Below are 19,452 nucleotides of genomic sequence, written 5' to 3' on the forward strand. Positions count from 1 at the left end.
CAAGGCATGATAAGTCATTATTAGGGAATGAATCAGCTGCAGTGACCCTACGGAAAATACTGGTCACTAGTCCATTACTGTTTACTTGTCTTGCCCATGTGTGCTTATTCCATTTCATTGGCTCTGTGATTTCTACATGTCTCTTGCTGCTGATTAGTTATTTGTATCAGTCATCATATCACCAGACATCAAGGGGGTAGCTTTGATATAAATAAAGTTTCTACCTAGATGGATGCCTTCACACAAAGACTCAGGCATGGTAAGTAAGTAAGGATGAAGAATTGCATGGATTCTAGCAATACTGGTAACTAGTTATTTTTCCTGTCTGCCTTTTTCTAAGCACACCTTCCACAGATTTGGTCCTCTATAACCTAACTCTTAAAGTTTTCTACAATGTTTCTAAGCCTAGCCCTCACCTTACTCATAACCACCCTTTACATGAACAAGCAGATCACTGTTTATCAATGGAAAGCTCAGCTGATATTTTGGGGTCATTTTAGCTCTTTCATCAGGAAAAACATCATTTAGCTAGGGGCTGAAATTACAACACATAAAAGTACTTGGGTCATATGTCTGTGTAACAAAGAAATTTGGCTGCAGCTGCATATCATTAAAAATCATTAATTGAAAGGACCTTTTAAAAATGTTAACTGTTGTTTACAGTAAACGGAATCATTACATTTACAAACCTTTTAAACAATCTTAAAAATACTTTAAATAAACATCTAAAGTCCCTCAGCTGTCATTTATTTGTCCATAAGAAATATTATTAAGTGCTTTCATTGACTCCACAAAAAAAGTCCTGTCGTACCTTCCAACATGACTCATTTCACCCAGCATGCAATGGTCTGGATGAAGTATTTTAGCTGTTAAAAGCCTTCCAGAGAATTTAGTTTTAAAGCAGAAACTTGATGCAATTCCCAAGGACATACATGATATTCAAGAGGTAGTCTATGAAATATTTAAAAGATTCATTTGAAATCATGTTAAAGCAAAGCTTAAAAATCTGACTATTAAGAAAAGAACAGCTGTAGCTGTTTACCTTTGTTACCAAGACCCATCGTTTTCCAAATCACTGAGTGAACCCTTTCTGTGTCAATCCAACACTTTTAGGGTAATTTAACTTAATAATACCTCCTTGCACACAGACATTTGTATCTGAAGGGTTATTACCATGGAAGTTATTTTAGGTTGGTTAATGGTATGTAGTAAATTTTAAATTGACACAGTAGATATGCAGGCTGCATTTTAAAGTGTTTACCTTTCAAATATGTTCCTCACTTCTGAAAAGTTGTTACCTTTATCTTGAAAAGCTTTCATAAATTATTAGCAATTTTTCCTGTATGTTCACATGCACCATTACATCCTAGGTGAAAGTACTCAAACTGGCCGGGTCTTAATTGTTATCACTTTTGAATAGAGAGCAGTTTCAAATGGATGAACGATCTGTTATTTCTGTCAACATTTCTGACTTATTAAGCATGATATTTTACCCATCAATTGTTTCTCAAACAAGAGAACAGTCAGCTTCTTTCAAAGTACAACGCTAACTTCAAAGAACAAAAGGTAAAATTGTTTTTCATTGTTACTCTATAAATGTAATCATCATTTAATTTTGCAGTACTAACTAAAACTCAATTTGTTCTTCTTTTATTCCTATTTGACTTATAAAGGTGTATTCAGGTGCAGTCTGCAGTTACCATAAGCTGTTCCTTAGTGGGTTTTTTTCCTTTGAACTGTTCTTCCACCCAAAAGTGATATTCACTGGTTTCTTATATCTCCAAAGCTCCATCAACAAGATTGTTCAAAGTTCCTGATTATGTTCAAAAGAGAAGTAAAGTTCTGTGCCACTGTGTGTGTAATTAAATTGTAAGCTGCCTACCTAGTGTGTTAATGTACACTAAAAATGAAAATAAAGGAAGTTGATAGCACTGTGTACAACAAATTCAGAAAGTGACAGTGCTTATAATATCATGACTCCATTAAAACAATGCAAATATTTCCATGTAAATATGTGACAATCCTGCAACAAAACTAAAATTCCTCAAATTACATTAAATAAACATAAAACAGATACCGTAAATCTCATGGTGTCTTAATAAATCAGTCCATGCACTATGTGTAACAGTCAATCAACACTAATGTATAAATCTTCATATTCTTCAGTAATTCCTCCACCTAAACATGCAAGTGCACCCAGTGAGACTCAATAGTTAAATCACTCCACCAGACCACCTAGACCCCTTTAATTAAAAAGAAGGTCAATGTGCGCTAGGTTTCTTAGTCCTGAATCCACTGCAGCTTAAAAGGATTGGATTTCTGTGCCCACCTGTCACTCTCTCCACTTTATCAACATACACAGAACACCCAAGGAGAAATGCACTAATATAGCGTAGTATTTTATTGTATATAAACAATTACAACCATGTAGAAATAATGCTTACATTCATAGGTGTCAAAGCCTGTGTGTCTATTGTGAGATCCGCCACTCCCCTCAGATCTGGAGCTGGCATGTGCTCCAAATGAAAAATTTTGTATTGCAAGTCCTTCTTCTACACGTTTCATCAGCGTGGCATCATCAGGAAGCAATCCTGATTATGTTACCAGCCACCATGGAGTTTTATGTGTCCAAGCACTGTAAGGCATACACCAAATAACATGCTAATTGACTAGGCTCAATGTAGTACACCCAGCACCTCCTCTTTCTCCATTGGCATTTACCAGACATAAGCAAAACATTTTTTTTGCACAAGAGCAGATTTTTTTGATCTTGTATAAAGTGGCACTCAGAACAGCACTGGAACTTGTATTTTTTTTGTTTTTACAAAGAAGCGCATGCTTGTGCTACTGTCTAAAATGACACTCAGAAAAGTGTCTACGGGGTCAAGAAGTGTTCCAATGATGCAATGTTATTGCTTCATTTTAACTTCTCTTGTTCATTTATAGCATATGAAAAGGGTGACCTTTGATATGCATGGGATATCAGTTAAAGAAACCTTGCAAGTTAAAAAAAAAACATTAGTACCCCTTAGTTAACTTTAATAAGTTCTAATAAACTCTTTCCTCTCCCTCCTCTCCATAAATATTATTTGTTTGCAGATTTTTTATTACTTTTTCTAAATTTAGCTATGCTTTGTAATACAATCAAAATAGAAAAAAAGTTATTTTTTCTTTGTTTTGTCTATAGATTTCATTGAAAATAATTTATGTTTTAAAAACATTATTATCAAGAAAAAGCCTTGTTTGTACTGAAAAAAACCAATATGTATTACTTTCACTTATTTTGTAAAACAATATGTTTTACTTTTTTATAATACTACTAAGCCCCATGGTTCACACCAAATGCGACATTAAAAACGCGCTACTTCACTTAATTTCAAATCCATGGACCCAGGGCAATTTCATTTGTGGCTTGCACAGATGTCAATGCAAGTTGCACCTGAAATGGCTGAAAACAGTGCAGAAACTATTTTCAAAATTGCTGCGTCTCAGTCGGAGTCACACTGATTTGAACAGTTCCATTGCCGAAAATAGGGTGCAATTAAAAAATGGAATTTAAAGCCTCTTATCTTTACTGTAAAATATGTGTAGGTCTGACCACAAGAGTCTCTTAACTATCAGTTGTAGGTGACTTTTTAAGCTTAACTTAAGCCAGATAAAAAAAAAATAATTCATGCAGGGTGCATGCAGTGGTAACTAACCTATTATTTAATTATTATTCATCCCCTCACCAAAAGAGTGTAAATGTATATACTACAAAAAAGTACTTTAACCACTCAAGTAGACAGCACCATTTAAAAATTGCATAGATACAGCAGTGATTTTTTCCAGAGCCTCCCTAGCACCTTTAAGAATGGTGGCTGGTCTCAGTAGAACTTGTGGATTCTGCTTTAGCATTGGAACTGCCAGCTGTCTGAGACAAGCATAAGTGCTAAGCATAAGAGTTGAAACGGTCAGCTCCTGGACTTGCATTCTTTCTACTCATCACTTAAAAGAAGAAAAAAAATAAAAATATATATATACATATGTACTGTCTGTGTGTGTATATATATATATATATATATATATATATATGTGTGTGTGTACTGTATATATATATATAATATACATATATATATATATATATATATATATATATATATATATATATATACACACGCATCGGCCATTTTATTAGGTACACCTTGCTAGTGCCCAGAAAATATCCCCCCCACCATTACACCACCACCACCATCCTGAACTGTTGATACACAGCAGGATAGATCCATGCTTTCATTTTGTTTATGCCAAATTCTCACCCTTCAATCTGAATGTCTCAGCAACCAGTCTGCCCATCCTCCTCTGACCTCTGATATCAACAAGACATTTTCGACCACACAACTGCTGCTCACTGGATGATATTTTCTCTTTTTCAGACCATTCTCTGTAAACCCTAGAAATGATTGTGATGAAAATCCCAGTAGATCAGCAGTTTTTGAAATGCTCAAATACACCAACAGACATTCTATGTTTAAAGTCACTTAAATTCCCTTTCTTCCCCATGCTAGTGCTCGGTTTGAACTTCAGCAAGTCATCCTCACCATTTCTAGATGCCTAAATACATTGAGTTGCTACCATGTGATTGGCTGATTAGCAATTTGTGCTACCAAGCAATTGAACAGGCCTACCTAATAAAGAGTGGTAAAGTGGCCAGGGAATATATATATATATATATATATATATATATATAGTTTATACCCAGGTCCCAACAAGATTGAACTTGATGACATTTTACTGTGATAACATCAAATGCTCATTAACTGTATATGAATGCAAGATCATTTGAATAAGATAACCGTCTTGCTAATTAGTGTCCTGGTCAACCTTGCATGATATTTTCTTAATGTTACAATAACAATTTAAGCATCAAGATCCTGTTTGTGTCACAATTTAGCATCACTAGCGAAATATAGCCATCCTAAAATAAAACAAATAGGTTTACTTTATGTTCTATCGTTTCTCTACATTACATATTAGTCTTACTAATGTGATATCATTTTAATCACCAGGCTTACAGTATATATACAGTCATGGCCGAAATTGTTGGCACCCTTGATATTTTTCCTGAAAATCAAGTATTTCACACAAAAAAGGTATTGCATTAACACATGTTTTGCTATACACATGTTTATTCCCTTTGTATGTATTGGAACAAATATAAAACAGAGGCAGAAAAGCAAATATGACATAATGTCACACAAAACCCCAAAAATGGGCTGGACAAAAGTATTGGCACCCTTAACTTAATATTTGGTTGCACACCCTTTGGAAAACATAACTGAAATCAGTCGCTTCCTATAACCATCAATAAGCTTCTGACACCTCTCACCCGGAATTTTGGACCACTCTTCCTTTGCAAACAGCTCCAGGTCTCTCTTATTGGAAGGACACCTTTTCCCAACAGCAATTTTAAGATCTCTCCACAGGTGTTCAATGGGATTTAGATCTGGGCTCATTGCTGGCCACTTCAGAACTCTCCAGCGCTTCTTTGCCATCCATTTCTGAGTGCTTTTTGACGTATGTTTGGGGTCATTGTCCTGCTGGAAGACCCAGGATCTTGGACGCAAACCCAGCTTTCTGACACTGGGCCCTACAGTGCGACCCAAAATCCTTTGGTAATCCTCAGATTTCATGATGCCTTGCACACAGTCAAGGCACCCAGTGCCAGAGGCAGCAAAACAACCCCAAAACATCATTGAACCTCCACCATATTTTACCGTAGGTACTGTGTTTTGTTCTTTGTAGGCCTCATTCCGTTTTCGGTAAACAGTAGAATGATGTGCTTTACCGAAAAGCTCTATCTTGGTCTCATCTGTCCACAAGACGTTTTCCCAGAAGGCTTTTGGCTTACTCAAGTACATTTTGGCAAACTGTAGTCTTGCTTTTTTATGTCTCTGTGTCAGCAGTGGGGTCCTCCTGGGTCTCCTGCCATAGCGTTTCATTTCATTTAAATGTCGACGGATAGTTCGCGCTGACACTGATGCTCCCTGAGCCTGCAGGACAGCTTGAATGTCTTTGGAACATGTTTGGGGCTGCTTATCCACCATCCGGACTATTCTGCGTTGCAATCTTTCATCAATTTTCCTCATCCGTCCACGACCAGGGAGATTAGCTACAGTGCCATGGGTTGCAAACTTCTTGATAATGTTGCGCACTGTGGACAAAGGCAAATCTAGTTCTCTGGAGATGGACTTGTAACCTTGAGATTGTTGATATTTTGCCACAATTTTGGTTCTCAGGTCCTCAGACAGTTCTCGTCTCCTCTTTCTGTTGTCCATGCTTAGTGTGGCACAGACAGACACACAATGCAAAGGTTAAGTGAACGTCTCTCCTTTTTATCTGCTTTCAGGTGTGATTTCTATATTGCCCACACCTGTTACTTGCCCCAGGTGAGTTTACAGGAGCATCACATGCTTGTAACATTCTTATTTATCCGCAGTTGTGAAAGGGTGCCAATACTTTTGTCCAGCCCATTTTTGGAGGTTTGTGTGACATTATGTCGAATTTGCTTTCTTTCCTCCCTTTTTTTGTTTTGTCCCAATACACACAAAGGGAATAAACATGTGTATAGCAAAACATGTGTTAATGCAATACGTTTCGTGAGAAATACATGATTTCCTGGAGAAATATCAAGGGTGCCAACAATTTCGGCCATGACTGTATATATATATATATATATATATACATACATTTGCTACCAAATTACACTCCTGACTAAATAAACCCAAATAAACAGTATATAATGCCTTTCAGCATTTCTGCTGCAAAATGCAGATCCCCAACTGACTGGTGTTTTAGTTAGAGGTGAGGTTTAGGTTAGGGTTGAAAATGAGTCATACTATTACTATTTGCATGAAGCTTTAAGGCATTCCCCAAGCATGTTATAGAAAGGATTTGCGTATTTTTCATTGTTGCCTTTTAAGCCTTTAAAGAGACTATTTCCCTGCTGAACAGTGTTTTTTATCATTTTTTCTTCATTGGAAAGTGTTCCCCATGGCAGTGACCAGCTACTCTTGCTCTTTTGTTAACTAAAGCTTGCAAATTAACTCTAAAAATATCCAGAAAAATACCAGCATTTGGTTCTTATAGATTTTAATAAGGTTCATTGTTTTCAGGGTTTACATAATTCCAATCTGGGTTCATTGAACCTAACTTTGTCAGGTGTTTCTCCTTGTTTATATTCACTTTCTCTCAAGTCTCTGGCTAAGTATACAGTTTATTAATTCAACTCCTACTTATTCTTCAGGACCCACAATGGCTCTCCTAATTTTTACAATACATTGGCATTGCATCGTAATCTCACTGTATTCATGTACACATGAGTGTGCGAGTTACAGGACTACTACCTGGATGGAGAGAATGCATCGGCATTAGTCTTTATTGCAATATTGTGAGTTTTTATTATTATTATTTATTTATTGTAGGCTTCACTTTTTATATAAACTAACATAAAAAGGTTTACATGTATTTTCACTGAACGGCATTGTTTCACAGTTTTAGGAAGCTATACGGGGTCTTTAATGACTTTTTGCAATAAAGCAGCAGTAGATCAAATCTGTTACAAAGTCTCATGCTCCAGTGGCTGAAAGAGGAGATTTGTATGAGTCTTGATGAATGTGCTTCTCTGACAGATGTGAGAGCAGACACACTCCATTGACAAACAAACCAAGTTAAGAGATAAAAGAAAGGTTCTCCACAAAGAATGAAACCAGTGAACCAGTCTAAACTGAATTAGGCTTCACTAATGTGTACAGAAAGGGCAATTGTTGGAATGGTAGTACATTGAAAAATGCTGCAGGCAAATTAGGATAGCAGAAAATATATACTTCTACTCTTTTTCTAACTATTTTGTTAATATGTTTGCAGAAAAGTGCTAGAATATAAATACAATATATGTAAAAATACTTAGGAAATGATTGACTAAAGAGTGAAAATGTTGGTCTGGTGAACAGATTATTTTTTGTTTAAAAAAAGCTTGATCTAAATGCTGATTATTACTTTGAACACTTTGATAACCACATAATGTATCTTCAAAATCTTTACTTTTCATCTAGACAATTTTGTATATATACAGTTTAAAACAGCTACATCATTTTTATTGTGAGTTCTGATTTTGAAAACAGAAAAAAATGAAATAATTAAAAACACCATTTAAAGTACATGTAAAATGTAAACTCTAACTGCATTACATTAAGTTTGCTAAATCACTGTGTTGCAAATATTTTTTAAAAGAAATGTTGTTTTCACCTTTTTTTAGTTTTGGTTGCATATCAGTAACCTGCAGCCTCTTTACAGCCACTTCCTAACTACATACATTCAATCATTGCATTTAATCAATCTGCACTATGTCAGCTTCTGCATATTTTTTCTCAGAATGAGTTTCCTGGTAGTGATAACATTGAAACAAACCTGTGCAATGTACATCAGCAAGGCAACTGTGAAGTACATAAAGTGTGTCAACTCCGGAAATAATTAGGAGATAGGGACAGAGCATTGCCACTTCATAACAGGAAATGCTGTCACAGGGACCTTCATAAAATGATAACCAGTTGTTAAAACTATTAATAATTACTTAAAAATGATATGTTGAAGCTTACATTAAATTTTAGTGATTGAGTTCACATATACTTTAAGAATACTGTAGAGAAAATGCATCCCTTCCCCTTTCGCCCCTATACCCCCTTTCCCAGGGCAATGTTCAACTTCATCCCCACCCTCCCCAAGCATAGCATAGATCACCTTACATACCACCTTCTTGAGATGCCCTCCATTTTCCAGGTACAGCAAGCCAAGTATATGGACATAAAACACAGAAAACAAATGCCATCAATAATTCAGTAAACTATAGTAAATTTTATTTAAAAAAAAGGATTAAAAACATTCACATGGTATTATGAATAAAAAAACACTTTGCATACCAAATAAGAATCCTGCTCCATACAATTCCTAGCACCAGTCAGTAACCAAGATGGTGTCTGTGCTTCCTAAGCTTCACCCTACATGTTTCGTCAGACATGACATCATAGCTTAGAACAGGTAGCCCAGTGCAAGTGTCCAATTTTATACAGGTAGGTTATTCTTGCAAATGGGAAGAATCTGCATTTATTCAGTGCTCCTCTTTGGAAGCTGTTGCTTGTGGGTGCATTCCCATGCCTGCATGGCCTAGATATATAGACAATCGAATAAGAATAATGTATGACCTACATAGTAGTGTGACTGGCAAGAGGAGTTCACCTTTAGTAACATGCTACATGCTACATGTTACACCCATAATTATGGTATTACATGTTAATAATGCAGCAATCCAGCTCACCCTCCAAAACTCCACTGTGACAATGGGCAGAGGATCTTCTCCCTGCACCCACTGTCATAATTTAAATACAAAAGCAGCTGTAGAGAGCTCTGCCCACACAGCTGCTTCATTTATTCATAGAGTTCTGTGACAGAATGAACTACAAGTCCCATCTGCCACGAAGCAGATGGCTTGTAGTTTTCAATGAAGTGGGAGGAAGGTGATGAGCCCCCCATAGTTCATTACTATTCCTGCACATGAGTAACTGTCTGCCCATATGGGGGGTGCCCTCTCAATGGAGAAGGCACGTGGCCTGGTATGGTTCAAAGGGGCACACACTCACTGCCCCTCTTTTTTGGACGTCCAGGCTGCATGCTTTGACAATGATCTTAAATACCCTGGACCACTGCACTCTGTAAACTGTGCTGTATATTGCAGTCACCATACTGCTGGTCTGCTGGTGCTGTACTTTTGTACACTCCATAGTGTTCCACACTATGCACTCGATACACTCATTTTTCATCTCTTTTTTACTGTGCTGTATGTTGTATTTTTTAAACCACTCCACCTCATTTTTTACATAGTGCTGTAAACTAAATTATATATACTCCACACTGCTCCACTTTACACACTGTGCTGTGTGTCTTAAAATATTACTAAACCCACAACAGTAAAGTCAGTCTGTATATGCAGTAAAGCATTCTTGTTATACTTACTATGGAACCTAAGGGGTTAATCCTCTGCATTGTGTAAAAAGGCCATTTAATCCTGTCTTCTCTGCTCCTTATCTTGTTCAAATGTCCACATAGCCATTCTGAACATGCTCAGTTTAGTGTGTATTGCTAGAAAGTTTTTTTTTACTTGGGAGAGTGCATGCAATCAGCACAGGGCCAATCGGCACATAGGTCAGGGGTTTTGCATCCTCTTAAAGAAAACTCCTCCTAGAAGCTTTAACATGTGCTCTGCTGAACACTGATATAAGTCACAAGACTGCTCTAACTGCTTATGAGAAAAGGTATTTAGCAGTTTATAGTTTTTAAAATAGTTGCACTTCCATGTTCTGTGTACTGTGAGAGACCAGATATAGTGAATGCAAGGTCCTGGGTTTATTTAAGCTTTATGCTGCTTCCCACTGTAACCTGTTTGGGTCATTGAATACTCCACACGGCTCCACTCTTTAAATTGTGTTGTAAATTATATTTTATATATTCCACACTGCTCCACTTTATAAACTGTACTGTACATCTTAACCTGGCCATACATGGTTTCATTTTTTTTAGTTCACCCAGTGGGCCGAATGTAAAAAATTTAACCAATTTCCCCATCAACATAATTGAGATGAAATGGGGAAATACAATGGATGCACCATTGTATTCTGATAAACTCCCCTGCTTTCGGAATACACAGATCAGCCATTGGCTACAGCTGCTGATCAAATGGATTTTATCTGACATGGAGGTTGAACAGAAGCTGATACTGTTGGTAGACTAACTCAATACTCCGCTTTTCAAGTCCCCTGCCTCTCCTGGCTATTCAGATACTCAGCCCAGCTCACCCTCCCTGCTGCCTGCTCATAGGTTGTGACTGACAGCAGCAGGAGCCAATGGCTCCCACTGCTGTCAGCCAAGCCTATGATAGCTGGGATAGAGGAGAACTGTATTGCAGAGTACACAGTGCTGGACAGAGATTGTGCCTAGGTATTTAGAGGGGGCTGAGGGGGATGCTGTAATTAACAGATTGCATAGAATTCCTTTACCTTTACAACCACTTTAATCTCTTTCTACTCATGTAATGAATATGTGCGATGGCAAAGAAGGTGGGCTTTAATGTTCAAATGCCAAGCGTGTCCTCACTGCTCAATCACAGCACAATGACATAGCTGCTTGTTTTTCAATTACTTACTGTTTATCTCAATGATGCCGACTCACATAGCCAAGTAAAGTTGAACTCTGCAGGAGAATTTCAATACTAAATCATGTGCAAGGAACACAAATGCATTTTTTTCTTGCATGTGTTTGGGTGATCAAAATCAAAGTGCTTCACCTAATTTACTAAGCTTTGTGGAAAATTGCCTTGCAGTGTGCAATTGCTTTTGCAAAGTAAACAGTTCATTTGTCTCTAGTCAATCAAACCCAATGAATCAACTACATGCAAAATAAATCTTAATTTTTTTTAAAAAAGTGTGTAGGCTGTTGTGGTTGTTATGTGACTTGTGTGAATGGGGCTAAATGAACTATTTCTTAAAAGAGTAAAGGCTTTGCAATCAATAAACTACTGTAGCAGAGCATAATCACTGGTCAAAGGTATGTATGTCAATTAGCCTGTTGAGTGGAGTTAAACTGTGTAATTCTTCAAGCATCAAATAAGTGTATTACATGATTCTAACATGAGTTTGACTTCAGTGTGGTTACATGGCTTAAGTCTGCACAGTTTTGCTTAGTTCACAAAGTACAGTTTACTTGGCACCATGAAGAAACTCAACACATGTAGTTTGAAAAGTTAAATGAAATGATCGTTAGACCTATACCTTAATTGGCACCCAAAATAATTTATTTAGAACATCAGCAGCTATGCTCCTTTCATTACATACAACACTTCCTTCAGTATAATATTAGTTAAAGCAGGGATAGCCAAACATGACCCCTCCAGATGTAGTGAAACTACAAATTTCATCATGACTCCACTTTTGGGAGTCATGCTTGTAGCTGTCAGAGTACTGCAAAGCCTAATGGAATGTGTGGTTCATCAACTGAAGGTCGAAGATTGCTTACCCCAAAGTATTATTAAAAAAGTCAATGGTCCAAGTTGCACCAATGTAACCATACAGCTGTGTAAAAATATACAATATCTGGAACTCATCTTTGAAAAGCCCAACTGGAAAGGGACTGCTTGTCTTTTTTTTGCGCAAGAAAAAGAAAGACAAACATTTTAGCTTTTACTGCTTCATAGCTCAGCATAGTTTAAGGCAGATATTTAAATATGTGTTATTTTAAATATTTATTAAAAGATTTCATTATTTATCTAAATAAAATAGATACAAACACTGTATAATATTTTTTATTTTTGAAACACAACAAAAAATGACAATGATAAAAGAACAAATTTGATGTTTAACATCTTCTCGTCTGGCCTACAGCAGATTGATGGCCAGGCAGGACACTCGTCCTTGTGACTGAGTGTCATATGACATCCTATCAAAAGTGGCCACGCAGAACACGATCTGTCACTGGCTGTGTCCACGGGACACAGCCGATGACATATCACTACACCGGCCCGTTGCCAGTGTCATGTGACCGCTTTGACCAATCACAGCACATCACATGTCAATTGAATATAATGGATGGCTTCCTGTTATGCCATCCATTGTATACAATTGTTTTGTTAGCTGTGATTGGTCAAAGCATTCACATGGTACAGCCAGGGCCAATCACAGCCCATCTGTATCATGTGATGAGCTTTGCCCACTTACAGCTAATCACAACAAAAGACTGAATGAATCGGTTTCATTTAGTAACAATGATGGCAAATATCAATGAAATACATTGGTATTAGCAATCATAATGTGTAAAAAAAAAAAAAAAAAGTCCTGATCACTGTCACGATCATGGTGTCAGACCCCAGCCCTTCTCACCAAACTCGTGACCGAAGGACTAGCCGATATAAAACTGTGATGTCACGTGCATAACAATACCACACGCAGCTGCACCCTGCACAATGATTTTCCAGCTAATTGGACCACAATCGATGTACCGACAGCCTGAGAGATTGTTACTGGGTCAGGTTAATTATGCAATTAACCCTTCACGCTGCCACCACCTCCTTTTTGTACAGAGAAAGAGGAAACTCAGTGATATCAGTTATAACAGTATAATGGTTGAGGTAATCGTCTGTATAACACGGTTATACAGAGGGATAAACAAACAAAGTAGCGTTCTCTTTAGAGGCAGGAATTTTTAAATTGCAATATGGAGCTATCGAAACAGTTCCATACTTTCAGAAGGAAAGATTTATTGCTAAAAGGTCAAATGGGTCCAATAAAAATATTTACAGAAAAAGATGTAACTAAGATATATATATATACACATATATATATATATATATATATATAAATATACAGAGACCAACAGCACAGCAAAGAGATATCAGAGAGATGTGAAAGGCTTAAGGTACTTGCCAAAGTCCTGGGTTAGCAGATCCAAGTTTCAGAGCGAAAGGGCACGGGTCTCCCCAGGTGGTACTGATGTTAAAATGGAAGATGTCTTCAACTTTTTTTTCTTAGGCCTTGACAGCCCAATTTGTAGTTCCCCAGCAGGGGGTGTCTCTGAAGTCAAGGACCAATACCCCGTTTAGGGTGTGGAGGTCTGGGCGGATACCTCAACTAGAGCCAAAATCTCTCGTAACTCATATTTTGGCCCATAGCTTTCCATCTGCACAAGTGACATTCCACCCGTGGGTAGATTATTATGCAGACCCATCGAGGATTGATTAGATATGAATTATGAAATTATGCACTGAATGGTTCACGAGATCTATTTTTCGGCTTTCCTATGTATTCGAGACAAAGCGAGTGACCCATCAAATTGTTTGTCTTCTCTTAGCCAATCTGACGATATGTCTGGTTTTTATGTAAGTCTCTCATATTCCAATATATGAGACATAGGGGAAAAATGGATTTTGAAAAGTGTTTATCTGATTCGTGCTTCGTTGGGATGCCTTGAACTCCTGGGAAGGCACCGTTATCTTTTTACGAGGTGTTAAATGGCACAGGTTGCTCAGACAGCCAGGCACCTTGCTCAGAGAGGTGTTTTATAGCTCTGGGCTCCCTGCCGTGCTCTAGCCTGCCTGTGACCCTTCCAATACACATATGTCCCTGTGGATTAACAGAGAGGAAAGGGGGAAAAATGAGGGACAACATGAAGATTCTTAACAAAATGGAGGACTGAGTCAGTCTCTGGTGCGCACGTTTGCGACAATCACTTGTCCAGAATAGTTCAATGTTACTATGGTAACATTGTATTGCTTTGGTCACAGTGTGTTGAAAAAAAATAGTAAAAAAAAAGAAAAAAATAATGTAATAAAAATTTAAAAAAATAATAGAAAATTTAGAAAAAAAAATATAATTATTATTTTTATATTTTTTTTACATACTGTCACCAGTCAGTGTCCCCAATTGCCGCCACACTAGTTATATAATAACATTGTACTGAACTGGTGACAATATGTAAAAAAAAACAAATTGTGATTTTTTTTTATTTCTACATTTTCCAAAGAAAGCCCTAGTTGAAACTCCACACTTGGGAGACATTATCCCTTATGCCCAGTGACTGTACTCCATCATCTTACCTATGAGCCTTTTAGAGGGCCCCTGTCAGCTGATCATTAGCAGCCCCTTTGTATTTCCACCTCCACTGAGAGTTTGGATGGAGTTTGGGCTCCTACGTTTCTTTATGTTTGTCCAAATTCCCCTCATAGACCCTACCTATATTGGTGTAAGCCCCTTGGAGGGCAACAGGCCTGAGTCTGGGAGTCTCTCCTTCATGGAGTTATGGCCCGGGCCTGACCTGCAGTTATCTCAGGTATCAGACTTTCTGGTTCTTGTTCGCCATATTATTTGGTACTGTATTTCTAACTATGTCTTTTTTCTTGTATCTTCTTTCCTCCTTAGGATACACCCGCACTGTATCACCCACTCCTCGCTTGCTGGAACTTCTCTGCAGCTTGAATGTATCTTTTACTGGTATGGCTTCACTTAAGGTACAGACTCACACTGTTAGGGGTCTCTGCTCTCCTCACAAACATAGCACGTTGTGGTTGGAACTGAAGAGGCTTGGAGCCTAGGAGCTTTTCTTGCAGGAAACACTTCACCCAGAAATCTGTCCCTAAATTGCCTACCCATCTTTATAGTCATTGTTTCCTTGGTAATTCTCATGTTGCAAAGTCCCGAGGTACAGCATTTGCCTTTCATAAATCTTGCCCATTCCAACATACTGAGAGCCAATTAAATCCACAGGGTTGTTATGTTTTGCTGAAAGGGAAGATCGTGTAAAAGAAACTTACATTTGTGGCACTTTATGTGCTGAACGCTCAACAGCTCACTTTCCTAGATAAAGTCTTGAAAAGGTTGGCAGACGTCTGGGTGGAATTTCGGTACTGTGGGGTGACTTTAACAATAGCCCTGATTTCCCTTATTGACATGTCCCACCAATGTCCCACCCACTCCTATGTATCTCTTAAGCATTTCTGCAAAACCTTGCAGACCCACTTTCTTGTAGACACCTGAACAGCGCTTTATGCCTTGGTCAGAGACTTTAGTTACTACTCCAAGGTGAACAATGTATTGGGCTCACATTCATCTCCTGTACATGGACCACCATGCCCTTGGATTATTGCAGTCAGGCAAAATTGATAATTTTATAATCTCTGATCATGCCCCAGTTACAGCCATGCTCAACCTCCCTCAGGTAACTCCCAGGGCTTGGTCCTGGAGGTTGAATGAAAATGTATTAGAGAGCATTACTGTAGGTGCTAAGGTCACTGATATCATCACACATTATTTTAAGTAAAAAGCCTCTGATAACCTTGGAGAAGGGATTGTGTGGGTGGGTCACAAAGCAGTGGCGTGTGGAGAGTTAGTCTCCATGGGCTCTAAATTAAAAAACAAAAGCCAGGTAGATGTCCAATGGGAACTCACTGCTCTACAGCAAGCTAAGCTTCAGCATAAGCATCACAGAAACCCTGAGGCTCTTAAGCGACTGAATGAGCTTTGGGAGCTATTCTCTCATGTTCTGGACCACCACATCTGTAGACAGCTCCAATACCTTTCTCAAAAATGTTATGAGCATGGCAACAAATGTGACCAGATGTTGGCTAGAGCTTTCAGGAAAAGCTGCACCCATACTCATGTACACAAACGTCTGGCTCCTACTAGAGCAGTCGTTTCACATTCTTCCAAGATTGCCTCGCTGTTCCGTGAGTATTATGCAGAACTCTACAATCTGGATGGTAATCTTACCCCTGATGCTAAGGCCACCAAACTAACCAGTGGGATCTTCTGGCCTTCCCTCCCTGATGTCAGAACAACAGGCAGACCTGTTGCTAATACTGGGCTGAGGAGTGCCGAAATCTGGGGTGAAATTCTTGGAACCAAAGTGGCTTGGTGACTGGACTGTGGGGCAGGCAGACTGGTGAACACCCTGGGGGCCAGTGTGGTGCAGTGTTACCAGCTGGAGGAGTGTAGCAGGTGTGTTGCCATCATATACAGCGTGTGTACACAGCATGACTGTCTGTGAGCATGCCAAGGAACAAAAGAGATCAGACAGTGCTGCAAAATATTGCCAGCATGCACGTTCAGCAAGCTTTGAAAGATAAGGGGAAGGAGGCTGCAGCAGCTTCCAGTACCAAAAGCTAAGTCCCTGGTGGAATCTCCTGCAAAGAAAAGCTCAGAACAACATACAGAGCCCAGAGGGACAAGTGGATGGAGTGACATAGGAAGAACCTTCCCTGATAAAAGTCGTTCAAGCAGTCAATAACTGTAAGTCCTCCTGTGGGAACGCACAACAGCATTAGAGAGTGGGATTAGTATGGTGGAAGATGATGTGAATGCGATCAAACAGAAGATGAAAGCAATTAGAGAGAAAGTAAATATATATATGCATCTAAAGTGGAAGACTTGGAGATCAGACTGAGCAGGAACAATTTACAAATTTTTGGCTTTCTTGAAGAAAGTGAGGGCTCCAATATTATTGAATTTTTAGAAAAATGGTTGGTGGATAAATTTGAAGAGACTTTACGAGTCTGTTTGCCATAGAAAGAGCTCACAGGGTGCCTTCTAGGTCTCCACCACCAGGTGGCACCCTATGTCTCTACTTATTAAAATGCTACACTATATGGACAAGGTGACTATATTGTGTAAAGCCAGGGAAATTAAGGAAGTATTATATAATGGAGCCAGAATCTCCCCGGGACAGGAGTGTGGTAACGTACTTCCGGCACGGATGCGATCTTGCTGTACCCAATGAGTTCCCATGCAAGTACACCTTTAGCATGAGGTCTTTTGAAAAGATTGTTATAATCTTACTACATGTGAGTGGGCATTTGGCTGTGCTGTGATTTGAGAGTCCCTATTAAAACGGATTTACACTATGGGAGGTTTCTTTTTATCTTTATCCTATCTGTGAGTTGGTGGCTGGCTGCTTTATACTAGAGGGGACCTGGCTGTTCCTAGTGAGGGGGATATCATCTACCTGAGCAGGTGTCTATTACCAGTGAATATTCCTGGCTTCAAATTACAAAAGCGTTTTGGCCCTTTGAGGGTCGCATCAAGGAGGTGAGGGCATTTTAGCCACTTACGTTTTATTTCCATCGGTGGTGATGCACATCCACAATATCACCTGCACTTAGGAGTAATTGGAAAGTTTTTGGTGCATATGCACCTATTTGGACTTGGTTGTTTTTAAGTTTTTTTATTTTTTCATTTTTCGTTTTTTTTATGTTTACGGACTATTATATGTTCACTTATTTTTTTTTTTTATGTGTCTGCTCATAAATATACTTTTTGTATGTGTGTTTTTTGGCACTATTGTATTTAATTGATCCCACATTTAGGGATCCATTTTATGTCACTATTTACTTTTTGGCTTAATTTAGCCATTATTTGCCACGACCTGCATGATATTGTTGATCCCTGTTAGGGGTTCACTTCTCATTTTCACCATCATTTGCATGAATTTATTGATCCCTATTTAGGGATTCACGCTTATTTGTGTTTTATTTTATTTTGTGTATGATCCTATTTTAGATAGTGGGGGTATTGGTTCCTGGTTTTTTATACCAGTTGTGATCACTTTTTCACTTGAGATCCCAGAGAGGATCAATCCACTGATTTATTGGCACGTATATATATATTTTATGTTACTTTATATTGAGATCCCCAGAGAGGATCAATCCACTGATTTTTTTTGTCACATATATATTTATGTCACTTTGTTTGTTTTTGCCATATTATATTATTTTATTATTAGGGTAGCGCTGCATCAGTTTGGTTTTGTTAGTTTTTATTTCCACATGGTATATGGTTAGGTGCTAGCAGCTCCCACTCACCTAATTTATCACGTAATAGTAGCGCAGGAGATCTTCATTATTACAGTTGACTGAGTAATCCTTTTTTTTTCCTTCTCTTTTTTCTTTTTATGTAGGCTCTTGTTTTGCTTGAGTCCTTCATTAGGAGGTGTATCATTAGAAAAAGGTAGAGTGGACTATAAATGTTTTAAAAGATTTCACTTGCTCACCGTTCTTTATGATATAGATGTACCTACTAGATTAACTAGAAGGGAGATAAAGACACTGCTTGATTACTATTGTACTATTATATTGGTATTATATTATGGTTGAGTACTATGTTGAAAGAGAGAGGGGTGGAAACATAGCCAGGTGTATTATATTTTTTATTTTCTACTTTTTTAAATTTTTGTGTGTATATGTGTATATTCCATCACCATTTAAAGGAGAGGTTTTGCATCATTTAATGCAATTTATTGCCGATAAACCTGGAGTGCCAGTATGGTGCTGGATGCGAATATGGATAGGCTCTTACCTGGAGTATCAGCAGAAGATTGTGTTAACAATATATTTGCTCAACTTATTAAAGAAACAAGATTATATGCTGTGTGGAGGTTGTGAAATCTGGCTAGTTGTCAGTATTCCTGCTTTTCCCATACACATTTTACACTCTCAAGGATTGACCTTGCCCAGGGAAATGATAATGCCCTGGGATTTAATCTAGTGGAACTTACTGTACATACCCAGAGGCCTTTCTGATCATTCTCCCCTAATTCTGTCAATGAGTCTGGGCGGAAGTCATCGCCCAGTTGAATGGAAAATAAATCTTTTGGTTTGAGCTAATAGGAAAGCCAGAGTTGGTGTTGCTGTTAAAGGAGTTTGTGGAGATGAATGTCAGGACCCCAGGGGTTATGAGGGATGCTCTCAAAGTGGCCTTTCTTCGTGGAGTATTAATGCAGAAAATTTGGGGGATCAAGAGATACAATAAAGAGCAAGAATTAGCTATTATGGAAGATGTGATATTAGTGGAAAGACATAATGTGGATGATCCGGCTCCTGGTGTG

Source organism: Staurois parvus, unplaced genomic scaffold (genome assembly GCF_062004578.1).
Source record: "Staurois parvus isolate SC_StPar_1 unplaced genomic scaffold, SC_StPar_1.0 ptg000589l, whole genome shotgun sequence".
NCBI classification, from domain to species: domain Eukaryota; kingdom Metazoa; phylum Chordata; class Amphibia; order Anura; family Ranidae; genus Staurois; species Staurois parvus.